General features: G+C 40.6%; 1 protein-coding gene across 2 annotated transcripts in view; it reads left to right on the top strand.

Moving 5' to 3' along the window:
- The window catches only part of PDGFD (platelet derived growth factor D), a 143,372-nt gene that overhangs the window by 58,691 nt on the left and 60,192 nt on the right, over positions 1 to 24,489 (top strand). The window lies entirely within an intron of this gene.

The raw sequence follows: 24,489 nt of genomic DNA, 5'->3' as shown, positions 1-24,489 counted from the left end.
AACAGGGCAGGCAAGCGAGCAGGCTGATCTGTCTTTCCTTAAGTCCGACTTGCTGTCACTATAGAGGTGGTGTTAAATTTCAGTAGCTCGTTAAAACTCATGACAGCGGTCCCAGACACCCTCAGCTCTTTTGGTGAGACCAGATGCTGTCATGGTCTCGGTCGAGGTCCCCAGCTGTGGCAAGGGGGACTGAAGTTAGGAAGTTACTGCAGGCTGTTGGACCTTGCCTAGGTGTGAGCAGGTCCTCAGTGGACCAGGGTGGGTGATCCTCAGAGTGTCCAGAGAGGAGCTGGAGAAACCAACAGCCCCAGGCTCTCACTTGCTGCCTCCTACTCCAAGGTGGGCATTACCATACCAAGTGATGGGCATCCTAAAGTGAGACAATTCAGCTGTTCCTACCAGCAGATAAACATCTTAATTAATTCTGAATTTACTGAATGTAAATGGCGCCTATTAAGATGCCTTACTTTCAGGCAGCTAAAAATCAAAGACATGACTCTCTTCAGCATGTACACATCCCAGTCCTGAACTTGTTTAGGTCACATTCCTCAAAGAAAAGCCAGTCTTATCCTCTGTCGTCAGTACAGTCAGACATCTTTGTCCTGAGTGCTGCATGAATGAGAAAGAAGAGTAGGTTACCCTGACCAGATGGAGTCCAACACAAGCAATGGTAGGCTAAATTTACGAACTGTTGAGAGCAGCCCTGTGGAGAAGGACTTGGGGGTACTGGTGGATGAAAAATTGGACATGAGCTGATGATGCGCATTCGCAGCCCAGAAAGCCAATTGTACCCTAGGCTGCATCAAAAGAAGTGTGGCCAGCAGGTTAAGGGAGATGATTCTGCCCCTCCAGTCCGCTCTGGTGAGACCCCACCTATAGTACTGCATCCAGCTGTGGGGCCTCCAACATAAGAAAGACATGGATCTGCTTGAGCAGTCCAGAGGAGGGCCACGAATATGATCATGGGGCTGGAGCACCTCTCCTATGAGGACAGGCTGACAGAGTTGGGGTTGTTCAGCCTGGAGAAGAGAAGGCTCTGGGAAGACCTTACTGCGGCGTTTCAGTAAGTAAAGGAGGCTTGTAAGAAAGATGGAGAGAGACTTTTTACCAAGGCCTGTAGTGACAGGTCAAGAGGTAATGGTTTTAAACTGAAAAGGGGGAGGGTCAGATTGGATGTAAGGAAGAAATTTCCTACGATGAGGGTGGTGAGGTGGAACACTTTGCCCAGAGAAGTTGTGGATGTTCCATGGTCAAAGGCATAGGCCTGGGAAATGATGTCTGCAGGAGGTGTCAGGATGGATATGAATGGTGCACAAGTCCACGTGATACAGGTAGAGATGACAGTTTAGGCTGCCTTTCAGCTGAACAGATGGCTGTGAAAGTCTGTATCCTGTTATCCAGAGAGAATTGATAGAGCTTATGCATGGTATAACAAGTATAGAATCTGGAGTGAGAAAATGTCTGCGCACACTGTAGGCCAGAAATATGGTAACAGGACCACAGTAAATGAGATCAAAGGGACTAGACATTTCTTTTTCTCCATATCAGTACATCTTTTGTCATAGATATCTGACTTCACTGGATACAGCGAAGGTCAGCATTTTTCAGCTATTAATTGAAATTAATTATCCCAGGTTTGGAGTATTCTGCAAAGCTTTGGTGTCCACTGCCTGGAAGTGACAGTTTCTTAATGGCTGCTGTTGGGTTGCATGAAAAAGTATACAGAGAAGCATGTGAGCATTGTGACAAGGTGAGGTTTGGTGATTTACTCCATTTTCTTCCTGTTTAGTATTGCAGAATATCAATGTTTTCAGTCCTCAGAAATGTGACACTTGTACAAGGTTTGTGGCTGTCGCATCGGGAGCGTGGCACTTTGTTGGTGTGGCACACTTGACTCTGCAACTTACCCTTGAACATGGGAAAGCAGGCAAACAAGGATTTTCAGACTCTCACCCCTGAAAACTGGCCTTTTAAAATAAATGATTGTCATATGTTTGGTTTTAAGGCATCTCTAAAGGACTTACATGAGTAATAAATCTTAAAGTCATTTTTATTAGAGTTCTACCTTTGGAACAAAGCAAGGCTTCCATAAAGGTCGTATTTATTCCTGAAATCAAAAAACTGAATCCCCTTCTTTGGGGTATTTCTTACCTTGAAAAATCTTTTTCTTGTGGTGTAGCTCTAGGTAACTCTTTTAAAGTTGCTCTTTTTTTGTTAACAATAGTATATCAGAGCTCCCTGACCTGAAGCCAACATACTGTTCAATTCCGCTATGGAGTCTTGTTTACTTTGTGTGCATGTGAACGTGGGTGTGGAGGATTGCATACTTCCACCAAGATGGCTTTGTCACATTAGCGTCCTGACCTGGGCTCTGGACCTCAGGACCCAGAGCAAACCACAGGAGTTGTGAGTGGCAGAGGGCCGTCATCCCTTGGTCAGCTGCAGGGCTGGCAGAGCTACACACAGCCCTTGCACAGGGCACGAGCTACAATTACAGTATAGACCGTTACTTTGTTTTTGACAACCAAATGCACACAATCTTATCTCCACTAGGACAGATAATTCTGAGAGGGGAGTGAGTTTTGCATATATTATTCATGCTTGTTAGAAAACGAAGAGAATACAGTGACACTTGTCTTCTTCCAGGCATTTGGGTCCATACATAACTTCAGAGACATGAGTGTTTGCACCAAGTGCTGTTGAGGGACTTCAGATCACTCTTGCAAATGGCCAGAACTCACTTCACCTCAGTCTCTGCCTGAGGATAGATGAAGCCCTATGATTAGGGCCCTAAGAGCAGCCTCTCAAGGTCAAAAATGCTGCTTGTTGAATGCGAACTTACGAAAATCTCTATTTAAAATAGAAATATTTTCCATACTATATTCCCAACTAAGCATGATCTGAATGTCTTCAGAATCTCAAGGAATAGCCGCTGGGTTCCATAACAGTTTTCTCTGATTCACATCAGAAAGCCAAGGTGTGAATGAAAAATCCTGCAAGGTCCCTGGAGTTCTTCTTTTGTAGAGTAACAGAAAACTATTTCCCCTATAATTGAATCGTACATATCTGTCTTTTAAATTGGCAGTTTTTGCTTTATTTGAAGTGGAGTATTTGGAGAAAAAAAATAATCCTCACAAAAAAAAAAACCAAACAAAACCTTCCTCCCCTTGTAGTAATGGATATCTTCATTGCGTGTCTGCTGCTACTGATGTTGTTTTAAGACATTTTCTGGGTTGCACAGACCTTTAAAATGTTGCTACCAAAACGAGTAGTTCGATTATTCATTCTAACCCTCTCTCTTTACCTAATGTTGCGATTGCCTTGTTACATTAAGTTGACCCTTCCATTTTTCTAAATGTAGGTTCCATGTGAAGGGTACATTAAAACTACCTATGACAGAAAGATTATATAATATTGTGTTAGCAACTGTTTCTTCTATGCATGTTGACCTTTTCCATCAACTAAATGAGCACTGACAAACATGCTCCTTGCAATGCTTAGGATTCAGCGTGGAATAGAAATGGAAAATTGATATAATTGTTCATCTGTTTTTCTGTTTTTTCAATATGTGTGTACTTTCAAAGCAGGATGTGGGAAATGTGGTTGGGATCTATAATGTACGGTGACAAATAATGATCATCATATTTGTCAAACACATAAATATGCTGTCACGCTGGATGAAGCTGAAGGAAAGATGTGGACCACTTTGCTGTGTAATGATTTCTGGGAAAAGACAGTTAGAGATTAATGCAGCTGGGAACTCCTTCCTCCACATTCGTTTTCCATTCGCTCTTTTGCTGATTTGAAAGACTACTAGTTTAAATACCATATACAATCACTGAGATCTGGTTACATCCTATTCAGCAAACAAGAGCTACTAGTCCTCAGAGTGCAGCTTTGACATAGCATTTGGAGAATTAAATTCGTGCCTGAATTTAGTGGAGAAAGAATGACATTATATTTTTGATGGCATTTTAATTAGTTTTGCTCCTTATCAGTAGAGGCATCTAGAAGAAATCTGATTCATGAATATATACTCCATATTGCTGCTGGAGTCAAGCTGGGAGACACCTCTGTGTTTAGTTATTTGTATTTCCCCGTGAGTAGCCAAAGTGCCATACCTCTTTCCCATACGTAGCTTTTGGTTACCAGAAATATATGTGTATGCACACACGTATGTATACATATACGCATTTTATCAACTCTGATCTTCACATTTAAGGTTAAGAAAAGGCAACTTTGGCATCATCTGGTTCCTGCAGATCTCCCCCATCCCTCTTATTAAGACACTCAGTCTGAAACTGAGAGTGGGGCTGACCTTAGAAAATACTCACCATGAGCTCTTGCCCTGGCTGAGGGTCAGGTGCTTGCTGTTCATGTTAGGTTGTTCTACCCATTCTGCCTTTGTCTCACTGCATGATCTTGAACAGGGCAGTTAAATGCTGCAGCTGTAACATCTTTGGGACCTGTTTGCTACAGGATACTGCCAAATACTGTGGGGTAAGGTTTGTAAGGAGAAAGGGAGACATAACAGAGTATCTCAGTATATAACTCAGCTTAGAAGTTGAGCAAGCAAGAGAGAGACAGTAGGAAACCAGTCTTCATTTTTTTTCTGCTGTTCTGTTTCTAACCTAATACATTTTGGCTTTTGGCTATAGCCTGTATGCTGCTGCAAGTTGCAGTGGATACTCATTATGCTCCCTTCTGGTTTTATCATCTGTGAACTCTCTCTGACAATAATGTATTTGTTGATCCTTGGATACATATCGAGATCTATCCCTTGTCTGCATTTTCTTTTTATCCTCCCCCCCTTTTTTTTTTTAATGACGTGAGTATGACCTGTTGATCAAGGCTTTAGAAAATTACTTGGGTTTGGTGTGATTAGGTTATGGATTAATTTATTTATTAGGTAGCCAACTGCTGCCTGTTATCTCAAAACTGCTCTGAAAACATCTCTTCAGCAAGGTTTGAGAAGAGGGGATCTCAATCTTTTACTTCTTTTCCTCAAGCTATTATATTCTGTCTTCAGCCATGGGCTTTCTGAATGAGGATAGTCCTCCATCCCTCTGAGACCTGTCTAGGTATTACTGTAGTGTGTGTTAGCACCTTTAAGAACAACTAAGAGACACGAACAGTAAGCCTTGTTTTCTCTCCATCCCTTATCCAGTTTCCTTTTCACAGTAGTATTTACCAGCTTTTGCATCAGTGATGGATATAAATCACAGGTAAACAACTTAATACTGGTCTAAATTTTGTTTGCTACTGGATTGTTATCTACAGAAATCCTTTCTCTTTGGGAAATTATTTATCTTAGTACTCCATAAAGCTGGTTGATTGTCACAAAAATAATTTTTAATCAAAAATCTTAATTTTTATTTCCGAAAATTTAGTGTTAAGCAAAGGCTTTGCTGAAGCAAACCATGTGGGAGAGAGTGCATTCAGGTTTGGATCTTGAGATCCTGGGTCCCTAGTCAGTTCTGAGTCTTTCTCTAATACAGTTGCAATATCCAGACATGGAAGAAGTCATAAAAAATGTTGCAGAAAAGCGTGATTGTTATCAGAAAAATGCTCTGAATCATTTGAATACAGTCGCAGAATGCAAATACATGTAAGGCAACCCTACACATGTGATTGTCACATTTTGGTCATGGAGTTAAGAAGATCAAAATAGCATTGCCCATGGTGTGTCCGTAGCAGGAATGAATGAGTATTGCATAAAAGATTGCATCCTGAAAAGCAGCAGGTCCTTGCTCTTAGATTGTAATTCTCACACAACATCAGTAATTTTTGATAAAGGAGTTCTGTCCACTGCTTCCCTTTTCTTTCATTTCTTTGCGCATTTTATCTATTTTTTAAAAAAAAAGAAAACTAGAAGTTTTCAAAAGAAAAGCAGTTTCAGAGATTAATACAGGTTTTTAGCAGCCACTTTCTAGCAGTAAACCCTCCACAAAAAATGAAAAAATGGTGAAATGCAAGTGCTTGATGATTAATGCTGGGGTTGTCTGTTCCTTTATGGGTTTGATGAAAAGGTCTATTGAAAACACAACTTTATAAATAATAATTGAATTTTTATGTTGAAGTTCAAATGTCATTTTATAAGAAAAGCTTTAGCATTTCTCCCTGCGTTACTCCAAGCACTTTTGCACTAGTTTTGCCATAAATATAGCCACAGTTTTCAGACTTTTTCCTTCGAAGGAATCGAAGTCACAAGTCCATTGCATTTGTACTGTTGCCACTGCTGGAATGTATTTATTTTTCAACATTTTAAGCATGTGCTGCTTCCTCTGAATGGACACAGATTATTGAACAGTAGTAAGATAATACAGAGAAATCTTTAATCTCTCAGTGTATTGAAAATACCAGCTTTGTTCTCCCTTTAAAGATTAATAGTTTTGCTGGGATATGTTCAACTCCTTTGATGTTTAAATATTAGATGCCATAGCTCTTTCAGACAACATTAAATAGAAGTAATATTTCAGTTCAAATCTTGATGGTTGGCAAAATTCTCTCACTAATATGTACGCCAGCTGAAGGGACCTTGTGCACCTTTGCCTGCCTCTCACACTAAAACACTGTGTCCAGAGAATATGAGCTGTATATTGCTTGCATTTTAAATGTGCTTTATGGTCAAGCTTTTGATCTTATATAGGATTTTTTTTTTTGGCACCTTTTTTTGATTCTATCAAAACCCCAAGGGAGTTCTTGCATTGACTTCGGTAGCATTTGAATGGGGCACATAGGAGCCTGAAAAACACAGTTACTTTGCCAAGGAGTTGTTTTCCTTGTTCTGTTTGGCCAAACATTGATTTTGCTCCCCCATGTACTCTGAATGCAATTTAGAATTAATGTCTGCTTTTATTAGACTGCAGCTTTTAAGGCAGGGTGCAATGTCATGTCCTTCGTAAGCATCTTTAAAGAACAGCGGCATTACAGCTGCTAGAAGAGCTTTGCAATCTATGTTTGTTAATTGCCACTAAAAAGTGCTCGGAATAAAGTAGGTATGATTCTATTTATGGGTTTCATTAAACAACGGGGTCCAGCCCCGATGTTTCATTTGCATGCATGCAGGAAGCCCATTGTTTAAGTCAGGAGTGTTTTGGCTCTTCTTCATTTTCCTCAGGGTGTTCACTTCCAGAAGACCAGCTCTGGTCCCAGTAGTCTGGGGAGTGTGTTTCATCTGCCCTTCCTGCACTCCTGAGTCCCTCATAAGAAGGAGTGAGGACTCGAAAAATCACTTCTAAACCTTGCCGACAGGACGTAGCCACAAAGAAGAAAGAACTGATGAAAATAGTTTGTGCTCAAAGGCTTTTTGAGTTTTTAAGCCAATTCAGCTAGTCTAATTAAAAAAAAATCACCTTTTCTTGCGACCTTTCTTTTCTACCCTCAGACCACATAGTGTTTTTCTGCTGGCAAACACTAGACATATAATTAGTAACGAACGTGAATGTGCAGTGACTGTTGCTTTTCATATATTCGCCTATCACTTATCATTGTTGCAGTGGTCTGGTTTCTGTGGTGCTTCTCCACTTCTTTTCCTACCCTGCCGGTTGTCATCACGGCAGCTTTTGCAGAAGGGTTTTGCATAACCATATGGTGCCTAGCTCAGGAAACGCCTTGAATCCTGAGGACTACAAGTCCCTGCCATAGTACATTTTAAGAGCAACAGCCATGTTATAATGAGAGATCTTGTCACTGAAGGTGTCCCCAGGCAGTTGTGGCATTCTCCTTTGCCAAGCTCAGAGGAAGACTTCCAAGAAACTATGGGCACATATGTCCTAGATCTTACACTGCACAGCAGAAACCGGCACCAGGGTTTTTTTCTGAGCATTGTGTAAGTTAGGTTAGGTTAAGTTAGATGCAAAAACCTTGTGTAGACTTTTACATGTTCGAAGGGGGAAGCAAATTGAGAAATGTTTTGCCTGTCATCATGACCGATGACACACAGTCTGGTGGTTTGCTTTGTGTGTTTGTGGAAGGAGGGGACGGAAGGGAAGGATGGCTCACACAGCAGATGATGTGACTGATCAACATGCTAACTATTGTAGCAAAATCCCATCTGTTTATGCGGATTACGTCTTTCCCAACCATGAAAAAGGGATGGGGAGAGAAGAAGCACAGAAACGAAATCTAGCATGAATGAAAAATTGGAGGCCAATCATGTTACTGATGAAATTAACGCAGCCTCATGGAGACTAAGATCATGTCCAGAGAGAGAGAGAGAGGGTACATGAACATCCACAAATACCATCCTCCTCTAATTCTTCTTGGCAAGAACAGTGGGGGCTTTTCTCTCCGGATTTCTATTTTCTGTTTGGAATGTGCTTAAGCCCCTGGGTATCTTCTGTAATAATCAATTCCCTTTTTAATGACAAGCAGGATCCAGAATAAAGGATATTGTAACAAGGGAGCCTTTCATAATAAATAATTGCAACTTGATTGTGGTTTGAGTTTTTTTCAGTTTCTGTCTGCTTGGTTTCTTTTATTCATGTGGCAATGGCAATGAGGGGGATAATAAAACATATTGAGTTTGTTCTGTTCTGATAATTGTACTACTTCCTGCGAAATATGAAGACACTTAAAAAATACTTGTGCCATGAGCAGATCCTGTTCAATAACAGTGCCCTGTCTGCCTCACTTCTTTCTGTAGTTTCTATGAAAGAAGTAGCTGAAGTATTTTTAATTCTGGATGAAGCAATGTTTATGATTTCTTTAATCACTATTTACTTTCAGTAAGAGAGCTTTTTCAAGTAATGGGAGTAAAACATATTCTTCTATCAATCAGTCTAAACATTAAGAAAGTTGTGTAGAAAACTGTTATAATTGAACCATAGACATGCTCATTTAGGGGGAAAATATCACCAGAGGCATGCATGCAGAAGGTGCAGTGCTCCCAGGCACCTAAGAAGAAAGATAGAAGTTTTACAGAGTGTGCTGGTGCAGTTCAGACGTACAATTCTGCTAGAACTGTAGTAGAAATACAATGCCCAAGTGGTATTTTTGGATCTAGCCACAATTTGGGGTACAAAGAATATGAGTAATGACAATTGTATTGATTCTCCTGATAAAGCAGTCCAGTGTCCAGTCCCCCTGAACTGTAATTTTTTTCTGAATCCCAACGCAATTTAGGTTCCCTTGGTGATATCTATGCAATACGCAGCCTTCTAGGACTACAGTCTCTTTCCCATTATAATTGTCAACACCTGCCATAAGAGAGCCTTGGTCTTAGTCTGATGGAAGTTACTGTATATTAACAATATTGCTGCTACTATGATGATGCTAAGAATTTATAACTCTAACAAGTCTCTTGTCTTTTCCAGCAGCCAAGAAAACTGCCTTCTCTTACCTGCCACTGTTGAATTTGGAGAGTAATACTACCTTTCATGTCCTTCCACTAACCGTAGAAATTTATGGTAACGTCAGATGCTTTGACAGTCTTTGCCTCTTGCTCCTTTGGTTCCTTAGAGAAAATACAGTCTGCAGGCTTCCTCGTAATCAGCCGTGCATTATGTTCTGGTAGAAAGTCATTCTCTGCAAACTTTTTTCCTCTAACGGTTTGTCCAACTTGTGAGTTTTTGTCTTTTTGGGGGAGAAAAAAATGAATCCGTACATCCATGCTGTACATTCTAAACTAAGAAAATAAATCCCCAATTTTTTAATTTCTCTTTTTGTTGTTTATCTTGTTTGAAGCCTGCGGTTGGCTTGACTTTTTGTCCTTAATATCCCTTTTAACTAAGTGCTGTTGCCAATGTGCTTCTTTGGAACCAGCTCATCCAGACTTTTTTATCTTTGAGCTGACTCCTTCTGCCCTTGGATTTCTCGACTAATTGTTATAGTTCACAAAGTCTGATAATTCTGCATCTTGACATAAGTAGCAACCTGTATTTGCAAAATGTGAAGAACTCAGCACATATCTATTGATTCATAGGCTTTTAATGACTATTTGGCATTTCTTTCAGGACTTGCTTCTTAGAAGTGGGGTTTTTTTATGGCCACATAGAAATATTTCAGGTGATTCAGGGAGGGAAGGAAAAAAACAACAAAGTTTTAAATACAGTGCCCAGGAATCTGCTATGGACAAGATCATAGGTGAATTTTGAATTAAGGTCCTGAAACTATCTTATGTGTTTGTGTCAGTAACACAACATTAAAGGGATTACATTAGTTTTAAAAAAATCACGAATGGTATAGCATCTGAGTAATTTTGGAAATGGTAAACTCTGCATTTTATTGTCAAACTTTTGCTTCAACATCTGTATTCTAGCTCTGTGTGCAGTAGTGGAAATTTTATTCAAAAGGTGTGACCAGGAAATGAAAAAACAATGGAAGTTACATTGCCTGGGTGAAGGCATTGATCATTGCATTCTGGTAAAGGGCCGAGTGTCTTCCTTTGCTCTCTCCTGCCAGTTGAAGAGCAGCTGGCTTCACTGCGTGCTTGCTGCTCAGCCCCAGCTCCAGGACTGTAAATCAGACCGGCTCCATTTTAGTCATATGAACACTACTGATTTGCACTGGTTGATGAGATGATGTTGAGTCATACGAGAGTCCCCAGTGAGTGCAGGTGGGTGAGACTTTCAAGGGTACCTTACTGACCCCAGCAAATTATAATTCCACTAAAAATGTGAGAAGTAGTGAATGAAATTCACAAATTTGTCTGAATTCAGCCATTACTTTTATGTCCAAAAGATGATTCAGAAATGACAAAAAAAAAAAAAATCTTTTAATATTTATTTAGATATACATGAAAATAAAATGTTTTCCTTTGGATCAAGTAACTCATTCCATGTTGATATAAATAGGAATCTTCCTCTCAAAAATTCAACCTGTGAATGAAAAACATCTGTTATTTCTTCAACTGTAATTACTAGGTCAGAGAGACACTCCTTCCATTTTTTGTGATATCACTATGAGCTGATTTAGTTCAATTTCTCATGAATTCAGTGTATCGCTGTTCTGGGCATTTACTGCTCCTTCTTCTCAGATTCTGCATCCTGCTCTTAAGCGTTTTCTCCTCCCCTTTTCATCTGCTGCTCTGGTCAGATCCTCAGATATTGTAAATAGTTGTGATCACTATAAAGATGCTGCTGATTTACACAAGCAAGTGATCTTGTTCCAGGTTTTCTTACTGCTTTATGAAAATGGATTTGGCGAGCTTTGTCTGTATATGTCTGACCTAAGTTTATTAGCATCCTAATATGTCTCAGACAAGTGGTTTTTAAGGGTTTTTTCATTTTATTTCTTAGGAGAATTTTATGTTTATTCTTTCTTTATTTCTTAAATGCTGCATTGAAGAAACAAATTGTCCATTGAGATGGGTTTAGTGGAACATTTGTTTCTTTCTTGACAGAATAGTTCTCTACATCTATTAAAAAGTGGGAACAAAAAAAGAAAGGCATTTTATTTAAATCTTCATGTATGAAATAACCAGTGTGTATATGGGTAGACTTGAATTGGCAGGTGGGGGATTACCAGTCCCTTAATTAAAGTGAATAAATCAGGAAGACTCATGGCCTTTACCTTGCAGCTCTGTATCAGACAAATCCTCAGCAGGCTGTGACCCATGGGTCTGCTGGGATTTCATGATTTCATATTGCTTTTTGGGAATGCCACTGCCTTCTGCCAGTGCATGCCAGCACTGACCCTGCTGCACCTGGACAGGAAGGAGGGAGGGAGGGAGGACTGCCTTCACCTTGCCAAATATTTGCCGCACAAATCTTCATAGTGTTTGCTCATGCCATTGTGGATTTGAAAAGTATGTATGGGCCTGTATTTCGGAGAGGGAGCGTGGATGTGGGCAGCCCATGCCATAGCATGCTCCGTCTCATCTGTAGCCCATGATGCTCTCAGGGAGTGCAGTTAGGGCAATGGCTCCAAAATGTTGTCCCATGTCTTGTGCACTGAAAGGGCAAGGACTGGGTTGGCAAATCTGGCATGTGGGAAGGAGGCAGGGTGAAATGTCTTGGTGCGATTCCCCCAGTGCTCCTGCAGCTTCCCTGAGCTGGTGTCTGCTCCCCTCCCCGACTACCATAGCCGAGTCCAGCATCTCACTGGTCCTTGCAGCTGCGCAGCTTCAGCTGTGGGTGAAGAGGACAAATGGCTGAGCATGGAGCAAATCAGTGTTCACAACAGCTCATGATGTTTTTGATGTAGGAAGTTTGCTTTAGTAAGAAATCAGAAATGAAGGTCTGAGAAAGGTGGAGCTGTTGTGAGATGAGGAGCACCCTGAGAATGCAAAAAAAATGACTTTGAATCAAGCAAATCGATACAGAGGCCAGCAACTGATAGGACAGTAGTGCAGAGCTGTCCAAATAAAGCACTACGTACACTTCTCGCAACTGATTTTAGTAACACACAGTGCAGCTGTTATTTACCAGAGATGTCAGTTATTTAATTACAGTTTATACTAGAAGATATTCAAGGTCATAGTTGTGGTATTTTCTTAATTACAGTCTAAGCTATAAAAAAACCCAGAACATTTCACCCTAGGGAACCCAAAAATGGTTGTTGCCATTCCATCTTATTGAGCACTCTTGAGTGTCTGCTGGAAAGTAAGACTTCTGAAGTCTCTAAATCAAGAAAGGTTTAAAATTTTATCCTTTGGTGGACTATTCTTCCATGGTTTCCATGGAAAAGACAGGGATAAACTCAGCAGGAACGATTGGAACAGGTTGGAAGTGCAAACAAACAATGAAATAAAAAGATCTCTGAAATTTCTTCCAACAATTAGAAATCAGAAAAATACAATTTTGAGACCAAATTTGTCATTAATCCTGTTTTCAGATCTGTTCTGCCAAGCTGAAGTTTTTGCTTTTCTTTCTTGTGTCAAACACATGAACTTTAACATTTTTCCTCTTTTGGGCAAGGGTTCAACCTGGCAAGAGTGAAGTGTCTTGTAACTGTTATTTTCTGAGCTTTAAATGCAGTAAAGGAACATTTATTATTCCTTGTTTGTTTGTTGTTTTTTTCTGGAAACTGACCAAAACATAGCTATAGGCAGTACTATGGTGAATTTATTTTTCTTTTCTTGGTGCCATACATGGTAATATCTGGCTCTCAAGGTTGCTGAAGCTAATAAAAAACCCCCTGCCATCATATATTCTGTTCTTGTTACGAGTACAGATGGACTGGTGCTAAATTTTTTGTCTTACTGGACTGTAATCCTAGATGCCATGAAAATATGCAAAGCTAACTGAGTGAAAGTCACTTGTTTGGGTAGTCTGGAGAGTGCCAAGGTAGCCTTCTGCATTTCAAGCACTAGTGTGGAAAAAAGTTTTCCTAGGAAATGATGTGGTACGTCCCTGTCTCCATCAATAGCTCTGGTACAGGGTGTTCACAAAATGAAATGACGTGAGTACTGTGTTTGTTGGACTTTCTCACCCTTTTTATCTCAGTCACATAAGCCTGTTAATGGTCTCCTCTCTGGCCAAACTGCTGCTCAGAGCTGTGTTAAATAGTCAACGTGCAGCTGTGCCTTTCTAGTGGACAGGACCTCAGCACATGACGTTCATCTAGATGTGCAACATCAATACCAGAACAGAGCTGGGGTCAGACAGCAGTGTAGTAATCCCCTTTGACTTCCCCAGCCAGCACAGATGGAGGGTGGGCCTTCTCACCATAGGGCTACCTGCAGGCTGCAAGCCATGGTGGCCTGGCATTGGTGTACACGTGCTGGATCCTGCATGCTCCCAGGGACCTACTCTGGTCATGCCTGAGCCAAGCATCAAAGTCCCATCTGCTGTCCAGCCACATGCCTACCGCCGTTGTGTGCTCCTCTGCACTTTTGATTTGCAATCTAGGTCAAGAGGAGTAAGTCATAGCCTGAGATTGCTCCCTTAAATCCTCTGCCCTGACATCTACAGGCATTTCTCCACAGCATTAGGCTTTCAGCAAGGTAGGGGCAAAATGATTTTGATTTGTTCACCATGTTTCTCTGGAAGCTTTAAGGTGAGGGTGAGCTGATGGTATCTGCTGGTTAATGTTACGTTGTCTCATGTGTTTTCTGAAAGCCGGAGGGGTGAAATGTGCTGCTTCGTGTTCCTGCTGGTGAGATCTGGAGCTGAAGCTGGCTGAATTTATCATCGTAGCTGCTCAATTCTTCTTCTGTCAAACGTTTCACTGAATCCACAGTCAAAGGACAACTTGGAAGTTTGGCTTTGCCTCCAGTGTGATTACATGGGGGACTCCAGTTTTCCATTTAAAAGTGAGAGTTCATCGAAGGCCCATGAAAGTGAAGGATTATTTAATTACTTCTTGATTTGCCAGCAGTATACTCAGCTGTATACTCATACATAATGTCTACTCCCCATGGAGTCTTAGCAGAGTCCTGAATATCGTTTCCTCCACACAGATTTCGATGTGTTTCATCTGCTCATGAAATATCCGTTGTGGATATTTCTGACTTAACAAACCTGAGAGTAGGGAAACATATTACAAAAGGTTTGGGAACATGTGCAGCAGAAAGTCCTGGTCCTGTTCTGATCACATGTTTTTCAGCTGAAACTGTGTGTAAGGTGGAATTTATTGAATGGGTGAAATGGACAGAATACCTTTCTCTCAAGAAGAAAACCACCATGCACATCTTCATTTTATTGCAACCTAATTTGCTAGAAATGGAGAAAGTAACCTACTGATATATTTTTTTTAATTATTATTATTCTTTATAGTTTTCCCATCCCATTTGGGGAGCTTCTGGGTAAAGAACAAAACCTTTTCTAAGGGCATTGCCCAGTGAGGGCTTTGGAATAGAAATCTGGAAAGATATATTTAGTTCTTTGTCCCATCACTGGTTTGCTGAATGATATAAATAGTGTTTCTCTGGAGTTTCTAGTTTTTCCATCCTTTATCTTGTAAACTGTAAACTTTTCAGAGGAGGAGTTATCTCTCAATTTGTTTCCATAGTGCACAACACAACATTGATCAGAATCTCCAACCACCACAAAATTGAAAGAGAACATCTTAGATAGGAAGGGAGCAAAACCAATGAGACATGCACTGTTAAACAGAGAACTGTAATGCAGTAGTCTTCTGATGTCAGAATTACCTTTACCTGTGCATATCTTTACACTACTTTTTTTACTTTTTTTTTTTTTTTTTTTTTTTAATTTACATTACATTGTACTTTACATTGCCCCTCCGGTGTTGGGCACTACAGTGAGGAAACAGTGAGAGAACAAAGTTTTGCACTAGATGGCTCAGCTCATGCAGTAAGTATCACTAAATGACTGGTAAATTCCAGAACTGGAACTAAAATTGATGTGATTCTCGTTACTTGACATCCTTACCCTCACTGCAGAGCTGTGACCAGCCAGTCACGCACAGAGCCCTGTATGGCTGAGGCTGAGTGCAGGTGGGATGGCTCCAGCCAGGACTGCATGGGGCAGCAGTACTGGTTGAGCCTGAATGGTGTCTTGGCTCCACAACTTTTTAGGCTCTTCTTTTTCTGTCAAACACCCACACACAGCCTAGAAGGAATGTTTCCAATCACTTCCTCTTGGTAACCAGCCAAACAGCTGTTTTTCCAGAAAGGACTTGGGAAGATGGATGTGTAAATCGAGCCTTTGGAGCCAACTCCATTTCCAATTTTATTTTCGGCTTACGGTGTTCAGGATGTGGCTGTGCTGGTATGAGAGATTGTTGCTGCATGTGGCACAGCAGCTCCTGAGCTTATGGGCTGTGTCGATGTACACCAGCATCATCTTCCCAGCCATGGGTCCCTATATATGGCAGTGAATGAGCTCTCCTGCTCTTTTACCAGATGTAGTTTCATTCTTTGGTGCAGGACTAAGGAAATCTCTAGATGATCCTTTGGTGCAAGATCATAAAAATAAAAGAAGACCACAGCCAAGAATTTTATGAATGTGCCTGGAAACTTTGTTAAATTGCAGTATCTATCCACATGACAGCTCTGCAGCGTTCTGATGCCAGACCTCCAGAGAATCCTAAGCACTTACAGGAAAGATCCTCTGCACTTAAAGTACCCAGTACTTTCAGTATGTACGACTTAAATTGCTTTCCAGACTGGGGAAATGTTGTTTCTCAACACAGAGGTTTTATCTAAATGATGGAGAGCCATCTCTGTGGCCCTACTTGTGTTCTGCCTCCATGTTGGGAAAAGACCTCAATGTCTACTGTCCTCTTTGCCCCAGAGCTGTGGTTTCCAGCAGAACAAAAAACCCCTGAGGTTTGAGGACAAAAAGGGAGCCATGGTGTGCACTGGTCTAAACTGTCAGAGGCCCAGGACACCATGACTTGGAGTAGAAAGCAGAAAAGCTGCTGGATGTTTACTTTGTGGCTAAGTCTTGGGTTCTGGTCCCTGCTCCAAAACTCCTTTGCATTTTACCTCTAACCGTTTCTTGGAAAATGGACAACCCATCTTTGAAGCAGCATCCAGAACCCATCTGTCCCTTAAGGGGAGACAGAATTGGTCTGAATTCTCTCAAGCAAATAGAAGAATCACAACACAGGCTCCCATTTCCTTGGAACAGATTTAGCACTTAGGCTAAAATGAAGGGACTACCGACAATCATATTTTAATACAGTGAGATCTGCATATGGTGTGGGTTTTTTTAAAGATCTAGGTAATTTTAAGGTACTTGGGTCTTTAACACACCTGCCTTAAATGGACTGAAGCTTTTATCTTTGTGCAATCCATTGATATACGGACCCTAAGAGACTAAAAGCATGCCCATGGCAAACTCAGTCCAAGGAAACGATGTCTGCTAGAATACTATTGCCATTATAAGAAGCGACCTTTCGCTCTATTACAGAGATTTCAGATCTTCTGTATGGACATAGAGGGTAAGGAAACTCACGTTGTGTGGGAAAATTGCCTTGATTTGTGTTTTGAAACAGCTTCTTCTTTTACTGCCTCATGTTCTAATGTGTAACCTTCCACTCGGTAATTGCTTGTCTATCTGATACAATATGTTTAACATGAGAAGCCTTTCCCCCTTTGACTGGATTTTCTCTTTCCTTTTATTGATATTTTTCTTACTTTAAGGCAATTGCACATCTTGTTAAGTCTTAGGAGTGCTTGACTGAAATGGTTTCTAAAACAGTATCTTAAAACAAATTCTCTTTTAAGACTTTAGCCATGCCAGACTTCTGAGATAAAAAATCCTTGCTTAGTCATAAAAGTTTGAAAAATAATGAAGGGAAAATGAAAATGAGTTTATTTTCATTGCACCAGGAGGATTTGAAGGAAGCTTCCCACAAGGGTCTGCTTACTTGAAGCCACTGTAATTGGCATCATCTGGTCCAAGTCACTACACATGTTTGTTATGTACCAGCCTTCTTGTGGAGGTGTCAGTGCTCATTGCAAACTTCTGCTTCAGTTATCAGGTTTCCCTTAAGCTGTTCACAGCACCAGGAGAGTAATTTCCCTCTTTATTTTTTCTCATGGTTTCTCAAAGTTTTATATATTTTTATTTTTATTCTCATGATCATAGAGTTATTTGCGTTAGTAAGCTCCCCATCATTAGAGCTACACATTCTTGATATACACATTTTCCTTTTCATACTTAATTATGGAATCCCAAGAGAAACATACATTCAGTTTAAGAGTCCAGCAGAGAGATGCATTGCAACACTACCACCCATGAAACAACCAAGTGTTTTATGTGTTGGCCTAACATATGTTACTTTTCTATAGACATTTTTGCTTTAATGTAAGACATTCAGCATGTTCTTTTGTGTAGAACAAACTGCAAGAAGTCAAATAAAGGCAAGTAACTGCAAAAAGCAAACATCGTAGAGTTTAATATCCCCATAAAAATAAGTAACGAAATGTTTTCTTGGTATTGATCTGTGGAAGTCTGAGCAAGACAGCCACCAAAGGGGACAAACGAGAGTCACAGCCTTCGTCCCACCAAAATGCAGTCCAGCCTGTTCTTCATTTCGGGACTGTTTCTTCAGTACTACATTCAAAATGCAGTTATGATGGTGACCATTCCACAGTACAAATAATATTATTAAATGCAAATAAAATAATACTTCTTATAGTGAGAAGCATTGTAACAGGCTGTTTCTGGCTGGACGTCCTTGTCAATTGCCCACTTAATATTCTCATGAGTGATCTTTGCTGAGGTCCTGTTCAACCACAGATTGACTATGTAATGCCGAGATTTGGGTAGCTCTGCACAGAAGCACGGGCAGACTACTAACCATTCTGTTATGAAGTGGGTGATGGCTCTGAATTGAGCTGGGGCTGGGGTTTTTTCATTCTCTGATGTATTCTGTACTGATATTCTGCACTGGCTAATTTTGATTCTTTCAACTGAAGCTCAATTTTTCATTGCTTTGATATATCTTATATAGATACAAGGCATATTCTTCTAGCAAAGATCTCCACACAGCTCAGGGACTCAGAGGGAGCTGTGTGAGTGCACGTGAGGTTTGAATTTGGCTGAACATGCACACAGTATCTTTTGATACGCCTCAGAGACAGAACGGGTCATGCTTTGGATTTGAACTCTGGTGATGCCTGGAGTATCTTTCATGCTCCTGATAAAAAGAAAGGGCCTGTTGATAAGAGAAGGAGCAGGTACCTGGAGCTGCTTCTTTGAAGTTCAGTAGCAAGCCAACCAAACTGAGAGTCTTTCATCAACTCCAGTGGGGTTTCGGTCCACTTAATTGCTCAGTTGCTAGGGGAGAAGTGACACATAGGGTGGTGTTAAAATGCTGCTCTCTTATTGGGGTCTTGATCCAGCACACTCAAGTATGAGCTTAAGTTAGTTTGTAGTCTCCTTGAAATAAACAGGACTATGGAAGTTGTATAAAGCTGAAAGCAACCTGAAGTAATGCTTTGGACAGGATCCACTGGCCCAATGCACTCTTACATATGCATCTTATACCATATACCATATACCATATACCAATAGAATGACTATTTTCTCAGCTTAGTGCCTCCGTAAGAGACGATTAACAATTTTTAGCCTGGCGAGGGTTGTGCTATTCCTGTTTCATTAAGAGTAATCCCAACCCTTTCCTTCCCTTGGTCTGTCTTCCTGGAGGGCTGATGGTGAATTGTGACCTAGGTGTGTTAGGTGTCTGTCTTTAAAAGGACAGAGATGTCTAAGACAGGTACTACCATATAGTATTAATTTCTTCGTTAGACAGCAGAAATGTGAGTTGTGTTCACTGACTAGGATTCATTTTATTGTTTATATTCGTTAAAAATAAATCATTTTTAACAAAGTAAATGACCTTACAGCTTTATATCTTCCCAACCAGCTATGGGATACACTATTTCAACCATGAACTCCTGCCATCTTTTCCTGATTTACACACAACCTTATGGATAAATAAATAAAGCTTTTCCTTATTGGAGGAGGGTGGGGGAATAAAAAAAAAAAAACAACAATGAATATCTGAACTGGCTGCCATAACTACAGCTTGCTTGGCATGCCTTTCCCCAAGATGAACTGATTTGTGGCCTGGATTCAAATATGTTTTACTGTTCTTTGCTTTTCACTTTGCAGATTCAGCTATTAGATCAGGCTAATTTTCAGTTGAAGGAACTGAAGAGCTATTAGTCTCCCTAAAGGTTATCTCATTTGTTTGAAAACTGGGGGCAAACCATGGACTGCTGTATTTGTTTCAATGAGAGCAGTCATGGAGGAGGAGGGTTATATCTGGAAAACTCCCCCGTGCAAACTCCCAAGATCCTTTCCTGAAATAACAAATAGTTTCATGAGTATAAAATGAACTTCACATGATTTCCAGCAACTCTCTCCTCAGTTATAGCAGAGGATGAGCTCATCTGGTTATGCTCCATAGGATTGCACTCCATAGGATTTAAAAGGATATATTTCTTGTCATAAAACATGTCAGAATATGGTATCTTTAGGGGCAGAAAGACAGAAGAAAACTCATAAACCAGAGAGTACCTTAGGAAGTGAGGCTAAAATTCTGGAAAACTTAGAAAAATGGAGCTAAATATTCCACTGTTAGGTCCTTAGACAAAGTCATTCTCTGAATTCCTCTTCTTTCTGAAGGAATTGATGCTTATGGACTCTCCTTTCTCAATGGATATCCAAGAACAGATGTCAGATTAGCTATTCACAAGAACTAATTGCCTTTTGTTGTTTGGTGGGTTTTTTTTTTTTCTTTTCTTTTCTTTTTTTTTTTATTGTAGTGAAGGAATTCATTGTCTGTTGAATGGTGATAATAAAAGTCAACTTCCTTCTGTAGTAGGTATGTCATGGCTGGGAGTAGGTTTAACAAGAATGTATTGATACATTGCTAAAGCTTTCAAGGAAACACAGGCATCCAGAGCAAATGCAGGGTGAAATTTGTATTTCTGAATTTTGCTGCTCATGCAGCATAGCATTAGGAGAACATACCCTATCTGGGAAGGAGAAACATTGAATATGCTGGGCACTCACAGTGGGAAAAGTCTTGAGACAAGCACGATTTTCTGAATATTGAGCTGAAGTTCCAGGTTCCCAGTTTGACACCCAGCTGCCATCCATGCAGGGGGAGGAAGGCAAGCACTTCTGAAAATGCAGCTGCTTTGAGCACTTAAATGGGAGCTCCTCTAACTTGGACAGCTGGACTATCATGTGTACCATTATGTTTAAAATCAGTGGTTGGGAAAGAATTAAGAGGAAAAGAAAGGAGAGATTAGTTCAGATAAATAAAATATACAGCAAGCTGCTTCCCAGTCAGTTGAGACTCTCTGCAGGGAATTGCCTCACTGAAAAGGATGTCTCCCAGCTTCCTTCCCACTCATCTTCCTTATAAGATTGTTTCCCTCCCCCAGTGCAAGGACGTCTTTGTAGCTCCTGCCATCTAGAATATTCCCCTTCTGTGTATTCCTTAAATGGCCTTTTTGCCTTATGACTTAACACCTACTTTTATTCATTGTGAAATGATCTTATATGCTTTTTAGTAAATGTGACAGGCAGTGTATTACCCGCTGTCATCTTTCTTTTATTTAGTCCCATAAAACATTATAGAATACAGTTAGTATGTGATGTTCAGGACACTGTATAATACTGCATTGTATTGCACTGCAACACAGGGCAGATCAGTGCCTTCAGAGAGGCACTGCCTTTTCCTTTGCCTACATCTTTTCTCGAGTGTGATTTTTTTCCTGATGTTCCCCATGGCTAGTGTCTGGTTTCCACAAGTTCCCCCAGTGTATCTTATGAGAACGATACTTGTCTGCTTGGAGAGGTCTTGTCATTTTAGTCTCACATCTCAGTTACTACAAGAAGTACAGGAGCTGTTTGCATCTCCTTAAGCTGTTTCCCAGTTGGTTGATGATTCCTGAGGGGCCAACCTCCAGAGACCAAGTTTGGGCTGACTGTGTTCCTGTGTCTATCTAAAACAGTTAACTCTGCAAAATCCCACTGACAATCCCCTTAGAAAACTTCGGTGCTTTTGGTTCCAGTCCTGACTACTCTGATTCAGGTGGTAATTTAGCATGTGGGGAGACAGGTAAGAGGGAATTAAGCTGTTTCAGAGCTCATGGAGAGTCTCATCGAGTGTCAGGTGAAGTCTCTGAGTGGCTTTCTGTTTCATCCCATGTGAGTTACAGAAACAGTATTTGTGGTCATTCTCATCAAACATACTTTCTTCCCTTGTGGAAAGGGCATATCTTCGCATATCTTCTCACTGTAATATTTTTATATCCTCTGTTTCACTATACTCAGCATTGTCTTCCCATTCTTCTCTCCAGCCTCTATAATGCCTTATATTTACTGCATGTACTGTGATAGAAATAATGAGTCACTGTGCTTTGATTTTTAAGCTTTTTAACATGTGTGGCTTTACTTCTTCATTTAGCTTTTCAACTTGGATACTGCAGAGTTATACCAGCCATTACATTTCAGCACTGATCTTGGTCAGCTGTGATTGACTTGCAAGCAGAGCACCCCAGTCTGTGGGAGTTAAATGAAAAGCCATGACAGACCCTATCTTCTTGGGGTACAAGAACATTGGTAACATACTTTCTCAGCTGGTGTGATGAGAAAAGTGCACAGATTTTTTTTTTGTTTGGGGGTATAAAAAATGAGCACATTTGAAAGATGCTGTCCTGAGCACTCTAATCTCACTAGCTGACAACACCAGAGTAAAGCCTGTGCTAGGACTGGCTGGGAAAAGGGAACCTTTCACTCAGAAGCATGAACCGCATTGAACCACACAGTGAAATGCATGCTGATAGTGGGAAAATGACAAGAGTTTGCTGTCCAACAAAGAAGAGCAAAGTACTCTCACGTATAGGATGAGTTCTGCCATGTTTTACTGCAGTAGCTTTTCTTCTGACTTAAGGATGGTTGTTTCATTCAAAAGTGCAGAATTTGCTTTCATCAAAATACTTTTATTTTTATCTCGTCTTGGACATTTTTGAACGTAGTCCTGTGAAATACCTTGTCCTCTTGGTTGTACTGGGTGTTTTCAGAGTCCAAAGGTCCTCAGCAGTAGGAACTCAGTAGTGTTGGCTGGACATTTTGTTTCATTCCAGATTAAGGGTAAAAAAGCAGAGGTGTCTTCCACCCGCCCCCCAGGAAAAAAAAAAAAAACACACATAAAAATAGAATAAAATAGAAAACAGACTTGATGAAAATTGCAGCAAAACTGATAGGTGGGTGGTCTTTATTTTCACTGAATTGTCACTTTTCCAATGCACATTGTTTGGTCAAAACAGAAAAAAAAAAAAAAAAAAGAAAAAAGAAACTGGCTATTTCTGCACTTTTTGTGAGCTATGAAGCCAGGGCTGTATTTGCTTAGAAACCATGGCTCAGGGTATGAGAACATTTCATCTTGAATTAAAGCATCTTAGAAAGATGTCACAAAGAGATCTTTGGAGATAGTTTTTACAGGACACCCAGACTTCTGTCTTCTAAGTTTCAGGTTGTTTGGAAGTAGAACTATTACCCTGTCACAAGGGTACAAGGGACTGTTGACACACAACCACTCTTTGCTTACAGAGAGTTATTTACAGTCAGGAACCAGGGAAAAGCAACCTGAAAAATAGATATACTTACCATGAAGTTTGTACCATTTCTCCAGGTTCCTGTTTTCTGTGAGCATTTATGAAATGAATATATATTTCTTTCGTATAAAGAGCTTAGAAAGCTTCAGTCAAACATTAGATTTTATTTTAGGAGAGAAAACTTTGATTACTCTGTGTGACAGATGGCTGTGGCTGGTTGCGTACTTTGGTTTTGTATTTATTTCCAACGTTCATAGAGTGGGAGAATTTTTCCCCCCATTTCCTCTTCCTCAGTAGTCAAATTCAGGAGAAGGCACTAGTTTTATATTTCTGTTGCTTGTAGTGGAACTGGAGGTTGATCAGCAGAGTACTGGGGGCGATGTTAATAGTTTAAGGTTAGGACACCAAGTTCAGCTGTTTTCATGAAAGCGGGTGTGCAGGTTCCTGTAGTAAGTAGAAATTTGGTCAGTGCAGTTGGGTGGCTGACTCGGGACCTGCCCAGGTGTAGCTCCCATCGACTGTGTTGAGAAGGGGCTCAGCTTGCCCACACAGAGGTGGCTCCATGAGACAGCACATCTTCCACAGGACTTCTGCTGGGGGCTGCTGGATGTGCTGCTGGACCTCCCTGTCCTCATGGAGGCCAGGCAGGAAACCGTACGAGGTCTTAAATGGTGTTAGAAATCTCTCTGTGTAACTGGACTGAGCCCTAGATACCCCCACACCACATGGGGAACACAGATAGCTGTCTCATGGGTGGAGGCTCAGGTCTGAGTGTCTTAACTGGGAACTGAACCCTGCTGTGGTCTGCATGTTACCTTGGAGCCTTCTGATCCTTGACATTTCACCAAGTTGTCTATGCACAAAAAAGTAGTTGCTTGCAGTTCTTTGATACGGGGAGCCAAATTCCAGTATCGGTAACAGCTGAGCAATGCAAGTGCATGGTGCAACTAAGAAGACATTTCGACTTTTACAGAGCTGGGTCTTGCCACAGTTCCTGTTATCCTTGAAGCCAGGGATTTACAGCAGCTGAGGCTTTACCTCAGTATAAGTAAATTTTAGGAACAATTGAGTATTTGCTGAGGCAGAAATTGTGGAATTTTTATTAAGTAAAGACTTGACTATTTGTCTTGAAGTTACTCAACGAGATGGTTAGTGGGACAGTTTCTGACTTCAGTTACATTGATGTAAGCATGGAGTAGCTATTTATGTTAGTGATCCATTGACAGCAAATGATTCACACCATATAAATAAAATCAAAATGTGACCTAACATATGCTTCTGGGAGGAAATACTTAAGGACAATAAACAAACTTAGATTTGCTTGCACGCACTTGCCTGCAGCCTTTTCTTGCTGCTTTTGCTCAGGGGGCATCTGTCCCCAGAGCACCAAATTTGGGAGGCAGGGCTGTTTACTTTTTTACTTTACTTTGTCTTGCTTCATTGTTCACAAGCTTGCAGCTTTTATTAAAGTTTAAATTCTGTTTTAAAACCAAAATGGTGAGAATGAAAGTATATAATCAATATCAATGTAAAAATAATGATATATTTATCAT

Source organism: Leptosomus discolor, chromosome 1 (assembly GCF_034619465.1).
Source record: "Leptosomus discolor isolate bLepDis1 chromosome 1, bLepDis1.hap2, whole genome shotgun sequence".
NCBI lineage: Eukaryota > Metazoa > Chordata > Aves > Leptosomiformes > Leptosomidae > Leptosomus > Leptosomus discolor.
This window is presented reverse-complemented; position numbering and strand designations above follow the sequence as displayed.